The sequence below is a fragment of the Stegodyphus dumicola genome, chromosome 3, assembly GCF_044657685.1.
Source record: "Stegodyphus dumicola isolate Sdum_Otavi_A_Nest chromosome 3, ASM4465768v1".
NCBI lineage: Eukaryota > Metazoa > Arthropoda > Arachnida > Araneae > Eresidae > Stegodyphus > Stegodyphus dumicola.
The window spans coordinates 263,425,441-263,444,265 of NC_140770.1; positions in this window are offsets into that span (position 1 = coordinate 263,425,441).

Here is an 18,825-nt window from a genome sequence, read left to right on the forward strand (position 1 = left end):
CAATGTGTAAAATCACGTATATCTTAGGAAATTTTGAATAAAAAACGTTTTGCAGGTATGCTTAGAAATACATCTACTTTAAACTTTACTACACAAAAAACTACTTTAAGGTGATGGCCAAAATTTTGTAGGTTATAATTTAAAATATTTTTCGAAAAATTTTTAGAAATAAATGATAAAAATTGGGCAAGTTTTTTTTGGAGTGAACCTAAATTTTCAAATGTGAAATAAAGAATCAAATAAGTTTAATGAAAAAAGAGATATTAAGAAATATATACCAAATTCAATTACCACGGAGGAGCTAAAATTTTAGGAGTTAATTTTTTAAAAATGACTCTAGCGATTTTTACAAAACTTGGCAATTTGGCGTAATTTGAGTTGAAAAATCGAAATATGTCAAAAGACTGGCATGTCATTCCAGAAGAAGTCCGCTTCTGTGTGAAAATATCTATGTCAGAACAATGTTATATATAAAACTAATATATATCCTAAATCACACTTTCGAGGCATGGAAAACGCAAGTTAAATTTCGACAAGCGCTCCAGTAGAACAGGAGATATAGAGCTGTTCCATTGGTTTGTGCAAGGTGTACATATCTAGAGAAAAAATAGGTGATAGGGATCCAGAAGTTGGCAACATTTTAATATCATTTCATTTTTACAATCTCTAAAACTTTGAGCTAGTTAACCACCATGAACATTTGTCCGGGGATATATTATAAACAAATTAAGCTAACACTGATATTGTCCCATTTTGACTGTGAAAGGAGTAGAGTTTCATTCTTGCGATTACGGAAAGTTAGGGTTTACAAATTTATGAAAGTAAAAAATGAAATAAAACTTGACTGAGAGAAATAATGATTTATGGCCTATAGACAACATATTTTGCTATCAAAACTATAGAAAAATTATAGATACCTTATTTCAAAGTCTTATTTTTTAGGATGTAAATATACGTCCAGTTATATGTTTTTTAAGATCAAGATACTGCTGCACCCTCACATCTTTTTCTCAGTTAAAAGAAAATGCGTCAGCATTAGCAAATTTCCAAGTAAAAGCGTCAGATAACATGTTATATAAGAGGTCGATTTTTTGACGTACATTTGATGTACAGAACATACTGCGTACTGTCTTCTTTCCAATTTTGTGAAACTTAAACAAAATGTAACTTTGTTGTATCATATCCTTGTTAAAAAAGTTCTAATTGTTTCTGTCTCTCAAACTCCTCCTTTTCCCTTTTTTCTTTTGATAATCTTCGTAAAACTATGTCATTTCCGGTATGACGCAGAAAAAGGCAAGGTGAAATTCAGTTGAGACAAGGAGTTAAAAATAGGTAATTGTCAGCGGCATAACCGACTTCATTTGTAAACGGAGAACCAACTTTCTAAAAGGTCATGCATGTTTTGTAATCAGTCCAAAATCTTACTTACTTACTTATCTCAGAAAGATAACAAATGAAGATGCTCAAATTGTTTTATTTTAGGAATGATGTAAAAAAAAGGAGATAATAAAGAAATTCAAATTTTCCTTCTCTGTTTTCAAAGGAAAATAACAATAAAATGTCCTTGTATTTGGAATAGGTAAGATCTGGATGATTTAATAAGGAAGAAACCCGCTTTGAAGTCTATTACAAATGCAGATATAAAACGGCCTTCTATGCAAAACAAAATGCAATTTTATGTACCGTACCAGAATAAAAGAAATGAATTCATGATGATTTCTGTACGTGAGTTGAAATTGTGTTACAACACAGATACTTTAATGTTCTGAATAGCAATCCTTGAAATAAAATGAAGAAAATATCTACAGAGTAAAATTTATTTAAGCATGTTTTTCAAATGCTTTACTGCACATATCTGATGCGTTTTCCCACATTTGAGCACATGCAGTAATAATATTAATTTTAATTACACTGGTAAAATAAATTAAGAGAATTTGCATATTTTATAGAATTGTATAAAATGAACTGAACTGAACGAAAAACCACTGCTTCTAGATAAAAATGCAAATTTTGTACGGCAAATCCTTAAGCGTACTCGTTTGTGTAAGCGGAGACAGCAGAAAAACAGGCTTTATAGTGCGTGGAGGGTAAGATGAATTGCGTTCGCTAGCACACCTCGGCGAATTTCTTGGTGTTATCTTACAGCATTCGGATAAATTCACATCGTAACAGTAAAAATGAGTAACAAGCAACGTTTAGATTATGGAATGAGGTGGATTTTGGGAAAGGTAGAGGCAGGCCAATCGCAAGTTCAGATATGCAAAGAGTTTAATTTAACGCCCAGCATCGTGTGTAACCTATGGAAACAGTTCCACGATACTGGAAACTCATCGATAGAAAGCCTGGGCAAGGTTTTCCAAGAGCCACGACGGCCAGAGAAGATCCATATTTGTCCATTTTAGCGAGGCGTAACAGAAGGGCTACAGCTTCTCAGCTCTCTCGGGACCCGTATGCAGCCACAGGAACCCATGTAACAAGGGTGACTGTTCCCGAAAGACTGAATGAAAGAGGGTTGTTTGCAAGAAGACCGGCTGTTTGCGTCCCGCTCACGTCTACGGACAGGAGAGTCCGATTAGCATGGTGCAGGCAGCATAGTGATTCGAGTATGGAGCAATGGGCAACCGTCCTGTTCACCGACGAGTCCCGCTTTAGTCTAAACACCGATTCTCGCCGTACTTTCATATGGAGAGAGCCAGGGACCTGCTACCTACCCTCTAATGTCCGCGAAATCAACAATTATGGCGGTGGCGGTGTAATGGTCTGGGCAGGCATCATGTTGGATGGCCGCACACCTCTCCACGTCTTTGACAGAGGCTGTGTGAGTGATGTGAGGTATAAGGATGAGGTCTTGGAGCCCTATGTTTGCCTTTTCCGGGGTACAGTGGGCCCCGAGGTCATCTTACAAGATGATAACGCAAGGCCTATAAAGCTCTTCTGTTCGACGAATTTCTCGAGAGTGAGGATATTCGTCAGATGGATTGACCAGCCAGGTCTCTAGACCTCAATCCTAAGAATGTTAATAAATAAAATGTTATTCCTTCTTGTAAGTTATTTAATTGAAAAACGAATACCAGTATTACGAATGTATTTTTTCCTCATTACTCCTTTCAACCATAATCAGGGTTTCTGCATTCTCTGTACAAGCAATCTCTAAAACTGGACGCATAAATTTGTTCTAACTCTTCCGCAACAAAATTATAAATTTTAAACCCGTTTTTTTATTTGCTTGATTCTAAATCATTCATTTTATTGTTTCATTATAAACATTAGAATGACTCTGAAAAAGAGTTAAAAGAAAAGAGTCTCATCTTAAGGGTTTAAATTTCAATCATTACAGAAATTGGCATTTAGATGTGTATTCGTTTAATCCGACAAGTGAATTGTAGTGATTCCATGAATAACTGTAAATGAATTCATACATATGATTTCGCCATCTATACATCCGTGTAACATACAGCAACATGTGTTAATAGAACTCTAGCCAGCCCATGAAATCATTAATTATGTTTATTTTTGTCCATTTTCTCCGCAAATGTGATAAGCATTTCGTATTTAACACACTAAAGCACAAAGCATATCTTAATATTAATTTCCCAATTTGCCTAACAAGACCCAGGTAAAATGCTGGATAAAATATATATGGTGTCGATCATCTTTTAAAAATGAAGCAATCTTCATAAACGGAAAAATAAACAAGTTTTCATCCAAGTTTTTCTGGCCTGAGGCAGACAGCCTTCATCTGCTTCGCCTTCTTTAAATAACCTAACTTCCGCATAAATTTCCGAATTTGTTTTCAGACACTTTGTAGCTGTTAGTACATTCTCATGATTAATATTTAATGAAATATAGTTTGTAGTTATCAAGCTTCCTGTAAGACAGTCATAAATTTTCTATATGAGTATTTGACACGTGACAAGATGTAAATATTTGCAATGGATGCTCTGCAAGTTAAGTAATTAAAGTTTAACGTAATTCTTCATACATATATTGAAAATTAGATGATACGTTCAAAGTTTCATAATGATGCCATAATGTTCATGAAACAGCACAGAATATTCACTAAAATATTCTAAATTGTCAAAACTGAAATGGTAGTGAACAACTGCAAATTTTACGAAACAGCATATTCTGACTGAATGTCATAAACATCGATAAATTTACTATCAAAAGTAATTTCTCATCAATGACTGACTGTCTTCGCAATAGTTCAAAGTGTACTTTTTTTTAGCCCAAAGGGCGTTAACCCAGAAGGGCTATTAATTTCGTTTTGGCATTTTACGTTGGTTCACTGTAAATGTCGGTCGACATTTTCAAATTGTTGCCACGAAATATTATCGCTCTGTATTATATTTACAGAAATTAAATAATGAATAATCTGCATGAATGTATGAATGTTTCTCGCATTGTGATAAAACAACGGTATCTAGAGCCATCAAATTTTGAATAACGTAATCTTCCACCGGATATGGGCATCTGGATGCCCAAATTTGGCATTTGTTTTATTATCGATTTCATATTTTGTAAATCTTTAATAAATTTTTTATCAACAAACTCAAAGATTTCAAAGCGAGCTGTGGAAACACTATATCGAAAAAAAAAAAAAAATTTATCTCCAGCGCGCGAGATTGTGTATCGGAAATTCTAAAGATATGCTCATTTTAAAATTATTTTGCGATATTGCTGTTGAATTGAATTTTATAGTTAAGTGCTAAGAACGTGATATTTAATAAATAAAGGTAACACACAAAACGTTAAAAAAACTTCACTTTGGCGTGATATAAAATCTGAAAGCTTTCAGATTTTTTTAAAAATTATTACATTTTTTTTAAAAAGTAGTGCTGTTGGGATGCATAATGGGATACAGATCATGCAATATTTCTGAGTGGATACGTAAAGTTTACTATTTTATAACCCTAGATTTATATTAATTGTGCATACATTCCTAAATTGTGAAGGAATACGTTTACCATGGCCTAACACCTGCTGAATGGCAAATTCACTGAACAATGGTAGTCTAGTACAGGGTTTGGAGACAAACCCTGTACCCGACAAATGGTCTCGCTGCATAAGCGTTTTCGTCGTTTTCCCCAAGTAGTTGTTACTGTTGTTGCTAATGCTTGCGTGTCTGACCTATAGTCAACCCAAGCCCACGAAATTCCTCGTAGCAAGGAGAGTAAGTTTACATTTGTCGTTGAGCACATTACAGATGACAGTGCGATTTAGCTCAACTTCTCTCCACCCCAACTTCGTACTCCGGGAGGGGGACTGGTCCGAGCGACTCCCACCCCTCTTTCCCTACCATCAACCTCTCCAGAGGACTTTCGGCTCGCCGCATATTTAGAGTGCCCCCATTCGGACGGACACTATACGTTTACAAACATCCATGCCTTCTCCGGAATTCGAATTCGAGCCCTTCAGCAGTTAGTGCCGCTAACCACTGTACCGGTTGGGCGGCTTTGCCCAAGTGTAGCATAGATACGACACAGTTTCCTTTGAAAGTTCTTCATGGGGCATCTCTCTCTTCCGGGATACTATATAATAAATCGCCGTATATCATAGCTATTTAAAGGACATGTTTCTAATGCTTTATATCTTCTCTGAACATGCGATTTGAAACTGTCCAACTATGACAAAAATATGATAATTTATTTTTAAGCAGTCATGTTATCACAGACTGTTCGGTACTCTAAAACAATTCCGGAGACAATAAATTTATTGAACTTAATTTAATGGTTTACTTTGGTAGTGAAAAAATTATACAGAACATGAGATTTGAGAAATTGGAAAACTTCATAGAAAAGCAATCGAAACTCAACTACCATTGGATGAGTTTATAAATCGTAGATTTAAGTTATTTTGAATAACCAAAATACGTCCGAATCCTAATTTACCGACAAAAGTGACACTAACGTGACATAGTGTTCATGTGCTATTAGAAAAACATCGCTAATATAATTAATATGACGAAGGATATTATGATCGTGATTTCCTGAATAGTTTTAACCGAAGTCCTTTCTGCGAACTGAGTATGCATACGATCACAGCTGAACTGAATAAAATGCTAGCAGTGGATATGGCAGCGGAGATGACTTACATAATGATGGACTAGGGTTCAAAGCGCATGGAAAATCTGAATGTTTACAAACGTATAAGCATCTTTGCAGCGCTGTTCTGTTCGGTGGTGGTAGGTATTCCGTATTAAGGAAAGAGGAAGAAACGAAAGCTTCAGATACATCTCCAGGGAAGTCCTTCATAAAACTGTGATAAATCGAATCCAACGGCAGCGGCTAAAAGATGTCGCATATCGGTAGTCGTATTTTGGCATATCGGCAGCATAAATGTTACTATTCCATTTGACCGACCTTTCCTTATTGGTGCAAAAGTGTCTTTCGCCTACGGGGCATTTGAAATTCGACGAATCTCGAACCAAAAGTTGATGTTAGGAGAAGATGGGTACGATACCTTCAGATTCCAACCTCCAAAGCGTTTTCGATAGCATTGGGATGGAGTCATGCCATCGCACTCATTGCAAAGTCGCACTCTCACCAAAAACTCTTTGTTGTTGTTGTTGACTAATTCTCACTTGGCTGACGTATAGTCAGCCCAAGTCGACGAAATTCCTCGTGGCAAGGAGCGCAAGATATGCCTGTCATTGGCAACAACCTTGGTGAGGTCACACCTTACAGGTTAAAGTGCGATTTAGGTCAGTTCTGTCCATAATTTTGATGGAGAGCACCGCGGAGGAACGGATCAGAGGGTTTCCCACCCCTCTTTCCCTACCAGCAAACTCTCGAGAGGACTTTCGGGTTGCCGCATATTTGGAGGTGTGTGGCATGACGTCACCAAAACAGTTTTTGCCAACTCCGCTCTGTTTTCAAGCTACACACTTCTTTCTTTCTTTTTTTGGTCACACCTCGTATTTATGCAGCGGAGAATATCGGAATAACAGAAAGGTTAAAGATATAAATTATTGTTATTTAAATATTATTTTTTACGTTTATATTAAAGCATAGTTTGGCATATTTCACACAGCAAAATAATTCATCTTGCATTTTTGTTCGGAAGTACACGCAGGAGATTAGATACTACTTCCGTATGCTAGAAGTTAACAGCAGTAAGCAAGATCTACGAACCTTCGCATTTTTGTTATAGGTTCTTAGTAATACAGATATCTTATTTGAACAGTCTCCTCTAATTAAATTGTGCTACAATATCAAAACGAGATAGTCAGGAAAATACATGATTATTTCGTAATCAACTGTCCTATGGCCAGTCTATAAATAAAACGTGGCAGACTACATTTCCAGGATAATAATAACTGAAGCTGAAGCTAAAAATAACATTTCCTTGTTGCTTTTACCTACCTCGTTTTTGTCTTCATACATATATGAATACAGGCATCAAAAAATACATTTCTCCTAGGAAACAATTCGAACATCTATCTACATTATGACATTCCCTTCTAAAACTCATTACTGTTGCTGACATCACTTCCCGGATCGTGAAATACTGTTCATGCTTATTGCTAACTTATTTTAAAATTTTTATTTGGAAGCATTTTGCAGGCTCTCTTATGAATAAAATGTTCTGCATTTTATGTAGATACATGGAGTTGAATTTTACTATACTATTGCGTGTGTACGGGCTTGTAATAACTGAATGCATAAGTCCGATAATAGGTTAATAAACATTAATTTTTATCAAAAGAAAAATTTCAGAACTCCAGAATTTTACACAGAAATATCCGTACAAGTGTTCACAGTGTAGTAAAATATTAATGGTATATGTAGTAAAAATAATGTTACGGCACCTTATATGTTGTAAAAAATATTATTGAGAATAGATATGCAGTAAAAATATTCTGGCACCATATGTGGTGAAAATATTAATTAAGAAGAGCTATATGTAGTGAAAATATTTGTATTTTTTTTAATTTCTTATGTAATTATTAGCGATGAAATTATAACAATGATTAAGAGTACATCACGTTGTTTCCGCAATAACCCGAATGACAGGGATAAAATATGTGACCCACAGAGGACAGCAAAATAAAGTACTTACCCCAAAGTATGACAACTGTATGTTACCAAATCAATTATATTTTATTCTTCATCTTTGATATTGAATTAAGTATTAATATAAATAAAGACGAATAAATTTGAACATCAAGCACGAGTGATGCGCATCACCAGAATTAACGTTGCACTCAGAATAAAGTCAATCTTTCTTCATCCGCTCGAAACAAAGTCTTGGTGTAAAAGGAACAATCAAAATTTGATGGTAGTCATTAAGCATGCTTGATCAATCCTGGTATTTCTGCATTTCCTTCTTTAAATCAGGAAGTTTGAAATCTCACAAACACGTGCGCGCGAAGAGTTCTGGAAAGGAGGAAGAAGCTCAAAAAAAATTATTTTCTGCAATGTTGTACAGGAAACAGGAGTAATTATTTTCTTGAATCTTCATGTAAAAATCTCACTAAAAGGATTTTCATCTATGGCAGACAGCATTGAAGGAGCAGCAAAAAGCAGCAGGAAAAAAATGGCACATCATATTTCGGCCAGGGAGAGGACAGACCGAAGCCCGTCCTACACCCCCGAACGCCAGCAGCAGAAGAGGAAAAAAACCGGTCCAACAACTGCCACCAAAGGCTTGGACGATACGATGACAATTCTTGAAGCGATATCGTCTGATGGTAGATGCCGGCTTGCTAGCACACACAGTATCACACAGTAGAATCAGTACTTACATTTCAAACTGCTAAGAACATTAAACACACCGCAATGCAAAGCGCATGTAAAAAGAAAGCTAAATCGAATATCTGAGTTCAGGCGGAACTAAACAAACCGCAACAACAATAACTAAGCAACTGACCTGAGAACCCCTCTCTCTGGCCTTTTACAGCTTTCAGCCAGTCGCGAGATATTTCTAGTGCATTCCGTTTCTCGAAATTAGTGAAAAGATATAAGATGATAGAATTATGTTCAGCGAACATAGTGTTTAATTACGTTTATTCAATTTCAATACATATTGCGGTAACACAGGGACCAGACCAAAAATGTCGCCAAATTTGGCGACTTTTTGCGACTCCTTGCCAAACGTGGCGAGAAAATAACTGGCCAAAATCATTGTCAGCTTGGCGATATCTCGCCAACCTATCGAGATACCCATTTACTCAATGTTAAATGCACTCGCCTCTGTGTTGTTACTTTTCATATAGCTTTCTCTTAAAATTTGTTTCGCGCTACATTGCACAGAAAAATACAACAATTTTACTTATAATTCTACTAAAATATCTGAGTACAAAATTTCTAACGATATTTAATGTAATTGGGATTTTTTTAAAAACTATCTACATGTGTTTAATTACACCTAGTAATATTAAAAACCAAGAATTTTGTACCGAAGAATTTTTAAACTTTTGCTTTTATTTTCGACGGTTATTTACTGTAACTCTCCAACTGACTACATATTGCAAAGTTATTTAGAATTTATTCGATGGCAGGGAACTGAAGAACGCAGTGGATTCCCCGGGATTCGAAGTCTGGACCTTCCAATTACGCGTCGGACGTGCTTCAGTTATACTACGAAGGGCCGCGTAAAGGAGAAGAAAACTACACTGTAATATGTGTCATTAATATCTAACAAAATTTATACAAAGCATTTCGTACTGATCGTCCTACTCATAAAATATAATTTTGCTTTAATTTTTATTTTCTGTAGGAGATTTTTTTCATACAATTTCCTTTAACCCTCTCTCATCGGTCGAGGCCCAACCTGCTCTTTTGAAATACCTGAAACACCTTTCTTCTCATCCAAATAGTTTTTCTGCAGTAACAAATGGCTGAAATTTTTTTGCGTTAAAAATGTTGCCACGAATTTTTGCAATGTTTAACGGAAAAATCTGATGCGGATACCACACGACTTTCTTGTACAGAATATTAAATTACACGCGTTTTCTGCTGCATTTCATTTAAACCTATTTCCCCGAATTTCGTTAGAGATAGATTTCTTATCCAGGTGATTCAGTTCTTACCCCGTGGCAAGATAAAAATAAGTAAAACATCAAAACTCGTTTATTAAATATTGTAAAATACAGAAAAACACTAAACACCAAATGCAGTTAAAACAATTAAAAAAATCAATTTTTTACAATTAAAGCTTCTAAGCAAAATAAAATAATTCGGCCAGCGGGCAAGAAATCACATTTTTTCGATGCACCAAACTGAACGTTTACTTTTGGTCCCACTCGGCAAAAAGGACACTGAATCTGCAGAAGCTGACATAATCCATTTTTATGGTAAGTTTTAAATGTAAACAAATGTGGCTGCTATAGTAAAAAATATTAGGCATAGCCGCATTTAAACAACTTTTATATTGTTAATAATTCTGCAACTATTGCACGTAGATTAACTAAAGGCATAAAATCCTTAACCAGAAGACAAGAACAATATAATTCAATTATTTTGAAAGCAAAAAATACACAGTTTACCAACGTATAAGAATAGAAAAAACTGAGCTCATGGAGCCGAAATTCAGAGTGGATATAGTATATATACGTTTGGTGAGGCCGATTGCAACCAAAATTAGAGGTGCACAGGTACATGTTATAGCAATCCTATATACAAAATTTCATCGTTATGAGGCTAATCGTTTTTGAGTTATGCGAGATGAATACATAAATACGTGCGTACTTAATGTACTGACGTCACTCTTCTGAATCATTTTTTATAATCAGTTTGGGGAAAAAGAGTGCATTATTCCGTCCTTACGCATAGTTGCCACGTAAAATCATCGTTAAGTTGCTTTCGATAATCTTCAACTTGCGATCGATAGTTGCGTTAAGCAGTCAATATGGGTATTTCCGCTGAAATATGATAGCCGGAATTTTCCGTGATTGCAATACTTCCTTTACTGCGTACAAGGAAGGAAAAATTAAAGTGTAATTTTTAATTATATAGCAGTGAAGAAGAAACTTGTTGCGAGGCTTTAAAATTTCGAATAGTAGCGATGAGAAGCAGTCGAGATTTTTCAAAAAGATAATTATACCCAAAATATTTTCAGATTCTGATTCAAATTCTGTTAAATGCAGTGATAATAAATGTGATATCAACACTATTGATCATATGATATAAGAATTGGTTTTCGGGAAGAAAGAAAAGTTGATACCGAATGAAGTACAAATGAATTTAGTGAACGGATAGGGATTTAGCTATCAGCAGCAATCATTTCCGTAGAATTAACAATTATTTTTTCAAATAAGTTACTCAAGAACTGTCATCCGTATTCGGATGAAACGGTCTCATCAGAATATTTGTGGTTATCCGATGATCAGAACATTTGCCGTTATCTGAATACGAGTGACGTGGCAGTTAAGTGTTAATTTTATCTCTTATTGCTTAGAAACTTGACATGTTCACGGTATTACGACATTCATTAAACGGGCAATAATTAGAGATTCGAAATTTTTTTAAACCGCTGTTCATTGTAATTTTCAGTTTTGATGTGTATCTCTAAGATACTTGTGCTTGCTTCATGAACTGCAATTTAAAATTTTATCTGTCTTAAATTAAATTAGCGACACTGATATGCGTTTAATTCCTCGCTAATTCAATAAGCAAGTAAGATCAAGATTTTGGTATAATAGTTATATAACAAAGTACATAGGAATGATCTGCAGCAGAATTTAAAATGAAATTACAAAATAATCAGCTGAAGAAACACATTATCGGATTATTCTTCCTAAAACATTTTACTTAAACACATAATATATTCTACATTTTATATTTTTCTAAGTTCTTCTTTTTCTTTCATCTTCTCGACGTGTAAAAATGTTTTATTAAATTATATGCATTTCACGCGTGTATGTCATACTACTTAATTTTGAGTTTTACGTAATCAGCTTCAATTATGAGGATATTAAATTAAGTAATTAGTCCTGGATTTATTAAACTTGATTTCCTGGACCCTGGATTTATAATCTTAAGATATATTTAAGTCAATTAAGATTTAAGTCGTGCTGAGAATAATGAAAATTAACAAATCGAATTTTCAAACTCATATTATTTACGCAGAAATTATCAGCATTTATGTACTATATAATTCAACCATATAATTATTGGCTTAGGTGTGGATAAAGATCCAAATTTCAGAGATTTTAAACCTTTATCTGTTCGTAAAACTGCTAAATTTGAAAGCATAATTAGCAATTGAATGAGCTGATTTATATATCTATGCTCTCAAATTTGAAATGTTCTCTACAGATTTAGTTTATTTAATAAATCTTTTTTCAGAAGTTCCTTATATATCGATAACTAAACTTAACTCATATATTTTGTAAGCTTATAAGGTGTTCCTTCCACCTTCTTAGCGAACATTCGTGCTGTAGTGATTTTTCACAGTGGGTCGGTATTCCAGAGGTCCGCGGTTCGATTCCCGGGGAAGGCGTTTCGAATTTTTCATTTCTCCGGCTTCTCCAATTAACCTAATGTCTCTACAGTGGCGCCGGAACTAAAATGGTGGTGGATGATGATTCTCCCCACCCAGGATTTGGCGATTGGGTCCCCTAAAAAAACTAGTCGTCCTTTAAAAAGGAGGTGTATATAAGGTGTTTCTCCCACCTTCTTGGCGAGCCTTCGTGGTGTAGCGGTTTACACACTGGTCCGGTATTCCAGAAATCCGCGGTTCGGTTCCCGGTGAAGGCACATTGCTAATTTTTCATCTTGCCTGCTTCCCCAAAATACCTAATGTCTCTACAAGCTTAAAATGCTGCAAGTTAGATTCCCTTAGAGTTTTTCTGAGTTGTGAATTTGGTTTTTATTTATTTGATTATAGCAAAGCATAGTAGGGCTATCTGATTTCAGGATCGTTAATATTAATTTGTCAAGTTCGTCGTTTCAGGATTAAGTTAAATTATCAGATGCTCCGTGACTACAGATGCTTAGACAATGTACTATTTCTTACAATTATATTCGTTTGGCAAATAGCCTTAGCAAGCCTTGCGAAATCCAAATCAAACCAACTACTTTCATTCTCGTGGACAAAAGCATATGGCTATTTCTTTATTTTTTAATATTTTTTATAATTTCTCAATTAGTTAGTTCCTAGAATTTCGCCAAGAATAATCAAGCTTGATAAATTAGACTGCGTCAAGTTTCTTCTGAGCAAATAGCAGGGTTTTCTCCTATCATCTCATTCTTAATACCGGGTTCCGTTTAAGCCCAAGTAGCACATGACGTAGCAAAGACGTTACCACGACCACTTTGCAATCTCTCGGACAATTTTGAAGAAGGCGATGAAAAGTCTTTGCAATATTTTTCTACCGAGAAATGTAACAGTTTATAAGTAACAGCGAAGCCCTTTTCCTTTGAATGGGATAATTTCGCTGTTTGTTTGTTATTTGTAATGCATGTCTATCCCTCAAAATTGTATAAAAATGAAATAAAATCGTTACTTTCTTTAATAGATGTAAATGTCAGAGCATTGCTGAAAAAAATATTTATGTATTTTTGTGACCGAAAAGCGCATATCGAGTATAAATATTATGCTATTCATTATACTTCTCTCCACACTGAAAGGAAACCCTGAAGAAAATGACTTTTCTATGCTCAAACCGCCATGCTGTTATACTTAATGTTCAATTTAAGCACCTTCAGAGTCATGTAGAAATGGAGTAAATTCAATAACGAAGTAGGAGAAATCTAAATGGTAGTTTGATACAAACCTTCCTTAAGAATAAGGCAGTCATAATACTGAAATGTTAATGCCAGTATTTTAACTGCTGTGATTCGATGAAAACCAATCACCAAAAAGGGACTTTTTAGAAATCTCTCCGTTAATTCGTTAAGTATGCGCTAAACCACTCAACTTAAAGAGCTCTTGCACGAAAATAAAATTCAATACTTTTTCATAATGTCAATATTTCTGCCGGTAGATGACGCTGCAATGGCTTTTGTCATCGGGGAGGATGTAAGTGAATCGAAATGCGAAAAGGCGAGTTTGTCTAGCAGCGGTATAATGAGATTTAAACAGTGTGCCTTTTCCCTTCTGCTTTCCTGTTTTTTTACTTCTGTGCTTTTTCATTAATTTTGCTTGGCGGTACCTCCCAAAAAACTGTCTTCCCTTCAGAATGGGATTAGAAAATGCAATTCTATCAAACCCAATTTTGCATTTTCGTTTCCAAATTAATATTTTAGGAATACGAAAGCGGTATAAATTATGCATTTCTTCAATCACATCGGAAGCTTTCATTACACAGTACAAGAGATTCCCATTTTCAGAGCGAAATGAAAAAAGTCATAAAACAATAAGGAATCTTGAATTATTTTTAATGATTTTTATCACGAAGTGTAAGGCACACTCAGTTGACGAAAGTTCAAGTAGATGTTTTAAAAAAAAGCATTACCGCTAGCCTCGGTATTACAAAGCAGCCGAAATATAATTTTTATAACAAAATTGTTTTAAAAAAATCTACCATTTTGTAGTAGTGAAGCTTCAGAAAATTCATTTCCTATGGCTTATTTGTAATAAAATCAAATGCGATTTCTATAATCTCCTTCAAAGCATAATAGTTTGATAAAGAGTTAATATAAAGATCTAGTTGAATTAAATAAACAAAATCTGAAAGCTTTCAGATTTTATATTACGTCCAAAAGGGGGTCTTTCTAACGTTTCGTGTGTTACCTTTATTTAGGAAATATTATGTTCTTATTCCATAAATTCAATTCAACAGCCATATCACAAATCATTTTAAAAAGAGCGTATCTTTAGAACTTCCGAGGCACAGTCTCATGTACTGGAGATGATTTTTTTTTCTTTTTCCTTACAGTTTTGCTATTGCTTGCTTTGAAACCGTTGAGTTTGTTAATCAGAAATTCGTTAATGTTTTACAAAATGTGAACTAGTTAATAAAATAAATTCCAAATTCCAAATTCCAAATTTGGGCTTCCGAATGCCCACATTCGGGTGGAGGATATTCAAAATTTGATGTTTCTAGGTACCGCTGTTTTTCACAGTGCGAGAAACATACATATACATTCATGCAGGTTCTTCTTTATTTAATTTCTTTAAATATAATGCAGATCTCTAATATCTGGTGACAGCCATTTGAAAAGCGAAACGCCGCTTATAGTGAAATGCCACAAAATGTCAAAACGAAATTAATAGCCCATCTAGGCTAATAAAAAGGAAATGTCTTATTTCATGTCAAAATATGGAGAGCCCATGATTGCAGAGGATATGAACCATACTAAAGCTTTAATGGAGACATGGTTCTTAGTTGTAAGCATTAGTCATTAAGTTCAGCTCATGGTTATGCGTATTAAAAATCTTGCTAGAGGTGTCTTCACGTGTATTTACATGATCTTGGTCTTGGGACGAAACTGCAAACTTCTGTCGTGTTGATGTTGTGATTTATCTCACCTGATCGACAGTAACATCGGATCAGGGTTATGATATTAGGGCAAGACCACGAATTTCTTCCCGACAAGGGGTCAGGATTGCACATGTCGTTGACGAGAGTCTCGAACACGAGGGTGACAATACAGCTTTGCTTAGTTCCGCCCCCGATTTTGATGGAGAACAACCCTCGGGAACCGGTTCGAAGGTCTCTCACACCTCTATCTCTCGACAGGACTTTCGGCTTGCTGCATATTTAGATTATTGTGTCTATCTTTTAGTGTATAGTATGTTAATGTATTAGTGTATAGAATATTGGTGTATAGTATATTAGTGTGTGCATTTATGCGTATTGGTGTATTGTGTCCATCTTTTAGTGTACAGTATCTTAGTGTATAGCATTATGTACATTGACGTATCGTGTCATTGGTGTATTGTGTCTATAGAAATGTACTCTAGCATCAAGTTGTCGTGTTTCAAGATTTAAGTACATACAGAGTAACACCTTTAGTAGTATAGTGTATTATTAATATTCACATAAATTCAAAATATGTCGAATTTACGCGGTATCTATGTGTTTCAATACTTCATTTTATATATATCGTAATGTAGTGTGTCCACGTACCTCAGTGTAAGTGTCTACATATATCAGTCTACATATATTTTGTAGTATATCGTAGTATTAGTGCGTCGCATTTTGTAGTATATCGTAGTATTAGTGTATCGCATTTTGTAGTATATTGTAGTATTAGTGTGTCGCATTTTGTAGTATATCGTACTATTAGTGTGTCGTATTTTATAGTATATTGTAGTATTGTGTCGCATTTTGTAGCATTCGTGTGTCACATTATAGATAGTTGCAGGGTCAGGACAGCACCGGAGTATTCATTGTAAGCCGTCCGGGTGTCCGGCCCTGCTGTCACCTGTCACCTGCATATTTAAATTGCCCCATGTCGCGCAGATACTACACTAACTAACATCTATGTCTTCTCAGGGATTCGAACCAGGGCCCAACGTTACGGTAATCAGCGTCGCTAACCGCTATCCTTGTTCAGCTGTGTGAACGTCTAGTACTCTTGGCGAACTTGGTTAGGGGAACGGCTGGCTTGCTACTGAAGTCACATGACACATTACGCCCCGCGAATTCCATGACGATATTCTTCATTGAAATACCGTCGTTGGCACGGAAAATTTTCTCCTTAATACGGGGGTGCCTACAGGTCGAACTTCTGCATCTTCTGCAGAAAACCTCCTTTCTAATTGTGTCCAAAACATTATCTTCATTTTCACATGAAACAGAAATGAAACACTTCAACACTATGTAAAATTTATTGCACGATTTAACAATATATTCTTCGACAGAATTCGTGATATTAAAATGCAATTGGCTATTAAAATTTTATTCTTGAAACTAAAGTTGGCAATATGTCAGATGATATCAGTTGATTATTTGATTTGGCAATCTGATATTAGTTTCGGTCAAGACGCATCGCATCAATTGCATGGAGTTTTCAACTCCGTATATAGAGATCTCGTTTCACAAATATTCAGTTTTAGCAATACAAATTTTATACTATTCAGTTTAAATGAGCATAGTTGTTGTGTCCTCAAGAGAGGAGATTTTAGATTTATATATTGCAAGATGTGTTTTAGTTAAATATGCATTTATCTGAATTATTTTGTTTTTAGCCCAAAAGGGATATTACTCTCGAAACGACATTTTGCGACATTTTGCGACATAAACGTCTGTATCAGTTTCAAATTGTTGTCACCAAATATTATGGCCCTGTATTATATTTACAGAAACTAAATAATGAAAAGTATACATGAATGTACGTATGTTCCTTGCATTGTGAAAAAACAACGCTACCTACAAATTCTGGATATCATTGTCTTCCATATGAACATGGGCACTTGAAAGCCCGTATTTGGAATATTGAATTTGCTTTATTGTCCATTTCATATTTTGTAAAACTTTAATGAATTATTGATTAAAACTCAATAATTTCAAAGCGAAGTAGCAACGTTGTAGGGAATAAAACATTTTTATCTCCAATTCGCGAGACTTTATCAGGAATTGTAAAGATATACTGTTTTTAAATGTTCTAGCCCAATGTACCGTTAGCCCGAATGCTTTCGTTACATGTATGTGTCTCTAAATGAAAACGCTCATTTGCTTCATTTTTTTTTCTTATAGTATGAAACTCACATTGTGATTTTGGTCAAAGAGATTGTATTGAGAAATGTTGGAGTATTTTAGGAACAAATTTAAGCAACTTCTGTCTTGTGTTGTAAAGTGCAAACTGAGTAATCGTTTGACTATCAATGAATTATGAATGTTCATTGCTGTAAAATTATTATCGGCTGCTTGAGTTTTAATTCAATTTACATCACCAGAATTACGTAAGAATCATACGACATAGATTTTTCTCGAAATGACGCAGTGCAAATAGATGTTGCTATTTTTAGAATAGAGAAGGGAAATTCACTTTTAAGCTGCTAATTTAATGTTTTACGTATTCTTTAATTTTCTTACGTATATATACGTTGGGTGTGTCCGATAATAAGCACAAAGGGGGGTGTACAACTACATGGTATACCAGTTTCATACAGAAAATTTCAGCATTCTACGACAACTCGTTTTAGAGTTATGCTAGATACATACGCAGGTACAAACGTCATAAAATATAGTTTCATTTAAATCCATTTTAAATATATTTTAAATCCGTTTTGGGAAAAAAGTGTCCTTTATTCTGTGCGCACGTACTGATATCAGGCAAAAATATCTTTCAAAGGATCGAGAGTTGCCAAAATGGATATTTTTGTTGAAATATGATATCCGAATTTTGGCGATTACAGTACTTCCTTTGTGTCGTACAAGGAAGTAAACGTTAATGCCATTTAAACTAAAACTGCACAGTTAAGTCACGAAAATATAACGAATGGATGTGGGTAGCGTAACGGTGAGACAATAACACAAACAAGCGGATGTTTTTTCTTTTGTTTCTAAAACGTAACATTAGAAAACGTTTTAGCAACTTTTTAAAGCTTAAATCACTGCATTTTACTTTTATATTATAACGTAAAAAGTGTTTCATGGGCTTAGAGAGAAGTACAGAATCACTTTCATGCTAATTTTGAATTATTTCCTTTTGGGCAAGGATTGGGTTAAACTTCTTAAGTTCAATTCAAGAAATTTTATTACTCCTCGGTGTAGGGAAGAATGGCCCCCAGGTATTGAAAGAACAAGAATGAAAAAAGGTAATATTTTCTAGTAAATATCTCTTAGGAATTTCTGCTCTTATTTTTTATAACTCAAAGCTGATGCGAAGTACATGGTTTAAAGGAAGAGAGAGCAATACGTTGTGTCATTCCATAATTTTTTGTTCTTTGCTCCTTGTTACTTAGATATTTTAGCTTGTTACAAGGCTT